The sequence below is a fragment of the Globicephala melas genome, chromosome 4, assembly GCF_963455315.2.
Source record: "Globicephala melas chromosome 4, mGloMel1.2, whole genome shotgun sequence".
NCBI classification, from domain to species: Eukaryota; Metazoa; Chordata; class Mammalia; order Artiodactyla; family Delphinidae; genus Globicephala; species Globicephala melas.
In genome coordinates, this window is record NC_083317.1 from 1843542 (window position 1) to 1848057 (window position 4516).

Genomic DNA, 4516 nt, shown 5'->3' on the forward strand with positions numbered 1-4516 from the left:
TTATTTATTTATTTTGAAGTGTGGTTAATTTACAATGTTGTGTTAGCCTCTGCTGTACAACAAAGTGGTTCAGCTTTATATATATATATATATATATACATATATATATATGTATATGTATATATGTATATATATTATTTTTCATAGTCTTTTCCATGATAGTTTATTACAAGATTTTGAGTATAGTTCCCTGTGCTATACAGTAGGACCTTGTTGTTTATCTATTTTATATTCTTTGCATAAATTTTTAGTAGTTGCTCTAGGTATTACACTATCCATTCATAACTTATCACTGTCTACTGGTCAAGATTTTACCAGTTTCAGTAAAGTGTAGAAAGCTTACCTTTCTTTACATCCTTTTAGCTTCCTCATTTATAATATAATTTTCTTAAATATTTATTCTAAATACTTTTAGAACTATATCAGTGTTATAATTTTTGCTTCCACTGTCAAATATAAATGTATAAAACTCAAGAGAAGAAAGAAAATGTTTTTACTCATATTTTTAGTCTTCTCATTGTCCTTTCTTCCTTTCTGATGTTCCAGAATTCCTGCTTTATCATTTTCTTTCTGTTTAGAGAACACTCTTTAGCCACTCTTTTAGGGTTGGTCTGCTGGTGCCAAATTTTTTCAGTTTCCTTTATCTGAGAATGACCTGATTTCTCTTCATCCCTGAAGAAGGTTTTCACTGGATGTAGAATCCTGGTTGGGAGGGCTCTTCTTTCAGCTCTTGAGAAATATTGTGCCCCTTGTTTCTGGCCTCCATAATTTCTTTCTTTTTTTAAAAAAATAAATTTATTTATTTACTTATTATTATTATTTTTGGCTGTGTTGGGTCTTTGTGGCTGCACATGGGCTTTCTTTAGTTGTGGCGAGTGGGGGCTACTCTTCGTTGTGGTGTGTGGGCTTCTAATTGCAGTGGCTTCTCTTTTTGCAGAGCATGGGCTCTGGGCACGGGGGCTTCAGTAGTTGTGGCACATGGGCTCAGTTGTTGTGGCTCGCGGGCTCTAGAGCGCAGGCTCAGTAGTTGTGGCGCATGGGTTTAGTTGCTCTGTGACACGTGGGATCTTCCTGGACCAGGGCTTGAACCTGTGTCTCCTGCATTGGCAGGCAGATTCTTAACCACTGCGCCACCAGGGAAGTCCCTGGCCTCCGTAATTTCTGAAATTGGTACCATTCAGATTTTTTTAAAATAAATCTTTATTACTTTTTATCAAATTGTTTTTTTTTTCTATTATAGGCACGATGTCAGATCTCTCTCATTGCTTTCAAGAGTTTTGCATATTTTCAGTTTTTAGAATCTTTGCTATGATACGTCTGGGTGTGTATTTCTTTGGTTCTATCCTATATGTTCAGCTTCCTGAATGTATAGGGGTTTATGACTTTTGCCAAACTTTGGGAACTTTTCAGTCATTGTTTCTTCAAGTAGTGTGTAGCCCCATCTTCTTTCTCCTCTTCTTCTGGGACTCTAAGGACAGAAATCTTTTGTGTAGCCCTACAGGTCCCTTGGGCTCTGTTCACTTTTTTCAGTCTGTTTTCTCAGTGTTGTTTGAATTGGGTAATTTCTATTGTCCTACCTTCCAGTCCACTTATCCTTTCATCTGATCGCTCCATGGTGGTTTAAAAATTTTAGTTATTTAGTTATGTTCATTTGGCCCTTCTTTATATCACGTATATGTATATATATTCATATATATATTTTTTTCTTTTGCTGAGACTTTCTTTTTTTTTGGCCCTGTGGCATGTGGGATCTTAGTTCCCCGACCAGGGATCAAACCCGTGCCCCCTGCAGTGGAAGCACAGACTCTTAACTGCTGGACCATCAGGGAAGTCCCCCAGAGACTTTCTTAACTGAGAGTTGCTAACTTTCCGTTTGTTTCTAATGTGTTTTAATTGCTCACTGGAACACTTTAAATAAGGCTTCATTAGTCAGAGTTCCCTAAAGACACAGAACCAATAGGAGATTATATAAATAATATGTATTTGTTATAAGGAATTGGCTCACATGGTTATGGAGGCAGAGAAGTTCCAAGATTTGCAGTCAGCGAGCTGGAGACCCCAGAGGAGACAAGGTTTCAGCTCAAATCCAAAGGCCAGAAAAGACGTCCCAGCTCAAGGCAGTCAGGCAGGGGGACTTCCCCTCGCCTGTGGGAGGGTCAGCCTTTTTATTCTATTCGGGCCTTCGACAGATCGGATGGCTCTTTTGGGCTGTGCCTGTTGGTGTTTCTGCGTTGCTGGCATCTCCAATAGCAGGTCTGGGGTATGAAAGGCAAAAATTACAAACAGAACAAAACAGGGGACTCATCACCAAGTTTTTCTGAGGGCCCTGGCTGGTCTGCCTCCTCTCTCTGCCTTTCAGAGTTTTCTTATTAGTTTTGTATATAATGTCCAGGGGTTTGAGTTAGACTTAGCAGGAGGAATAGAGAAATCCACATCTATCATCTTCCCAGACTAACGCTGCTGCCTTCGGGCATGAGTTAAACGTACGTGTGTCCAGCCTGGGCACAGCTGCTCAGGTGGTTTTGCCATGACAGAAGGATCTAGGGTTCCTTCACTTCCTCCTTTGAGTAAAAGGTGTCAGCGAGAGGACAGCGGGCATGCTCCCTTCTCTGGATCCCAGCTGTGCCAGGTGTGCCGGGTGTGGACAAGGGCCGAGGAGCCCCACCCAGCTCAGCCCATAGCCCGTGGCAGCGAGAGTAGGAAGGAGGCTGGTAAGAGATGTGTGGATGTGTGACTCCATGACCCACAGGAAGCATTTACTTGGCACCTACTGCATGCCCGCCAGTGTTCCAGGAGAACAAAACAGACCAAGCTCCCTGCCCAAGAAGCTCCTACTCTAGTGGGAGGGGTTGACAGTGCACAGAACAGGTAAGAGGCCCATACGTACTAGAGGCATAAGTGCAGGTGAGGAAACAGGGCAGTGGGGAGGAGGGGAGGCGGGTGTGAGGTGTGGCGTCAGCAGCGGGAGGGGAGGCAGCCTGAGAGGAGGACTCTGAACCAAGCCCTTGAAGATGTGCTCTCTGGGGAGCAGGTGTTCCAGGTGTGGGGGTGGGGGTGGGGCGGCAGCAGGTGCAAAGGCCCTGTGGAGACATCTGCCTGGCAAGGAGGCCAGTGTGTCCTGAGCAGCAGTGTGGGCAGGGGGGAGCAACGGGGAGCAGGCAGGTGATAAGAGCTGCATCCTGGCAGTCTGACCCTTCTCAGAGTGAAACCAGACAGGGAGACTCAACAGGAATCCACCCCAGTGACCAGAGAGCTGATGGTGGCCTGGACCAGGTGGGAGGGTGGGGCACAGTCCCACCCTGGGTGTGTCTGAGGAGGGATTTGCTCAATGTAGAAAACATTATGGGGACCATAATCTTATGGCTTAATGTAGAAAAATCTTATGGTGACCAAGGAGGGAGAGGGGGAAGGGATAAACTGGGAGGTTGAGATTGACATATACACGCTACTATATATAAAACAGATAACTAATAAGGACCTGCTGTAGAGCACAGGGAACCCTGCTCAATACTCTGTAATGGCCTATATGGGAAAAGAATCTAAGAAAGGGTGGATAGATGTATCTGTGTAACTGATTCAGTTTGCTGTACGGCAGAAACTAACACCACACTGTAGATAACTAGACTCCAACAAAAAATTTAAAAAATAAAATAAAATATTAAGAGAGAGAGGAAAAGAAAAGGGTGGCTGTGGGTGTGAGAAGCAGGGAGGAGCCCTGGTAACGGGAGGGATGGGGTCGTCATCAGCTGAGATGGGAAAGCCTTGGGAGGGTCAGGCTGGCAGGCGGACCACGTGACGTGGGACTGAGGGCTGGCCTGTGGACTGAGCCAGTCACAGGTCACCAATGAGCTTGCCGACCCCAGAGCCATTTGAGGAGTGGGGTGCAGCCCAGGAGAGGGGAGCAGGTGGGGGGCAGGGCTGCGAGGCGCACACCCCCTGCGAAGGGCAGCGGAGTAGGGGGAAGCCCAGCGCGTGTGCACCTGGGGAGGGACCCAGCCCAGGCGGGGATCACGTGGTGCAGGTGGGAGGGAGGTCTGCAGCCACCTATGGTCTCGCGTGGCCCCCGGAACGTGTGGCCGGGAGCGCGGCCAGTTCACGGCCCGCCCCTCTGTCGGGCTCGGGCTCCACAGTGCCTGGGAGCTGGGAATGCAGAGTCCCAGGTCTGCAGAGTCGGATGCTCTGGGGCGGGTCCAGCATCCTGTGTTTCCACAAGGCCTGTGGGGTGGGGTGGGGCAAGGCTGGGAGTCTCTTGTTCTGCTCTTTGACCACTGGTTCTATAAAATCGACCTTTATTTTCGGTAGAAATTCTAGAGCACTACAGCCATGACAAGATGAAGCTGCAAGCTCCTCCCCTTGCTGAGTCCCCGATTTGCCTTTACTGAGCTTTGGTTTCCCTGCCGTGCAGTGCACAGATCTGAGTGCCCGTCTGCGTCTGGCACATGGGCCCACCCGTGTAACTCACACCCCTATCCCCATACAGAGCATTTCCATCTCTCCAGAAAGTTCCTGGGCGCCA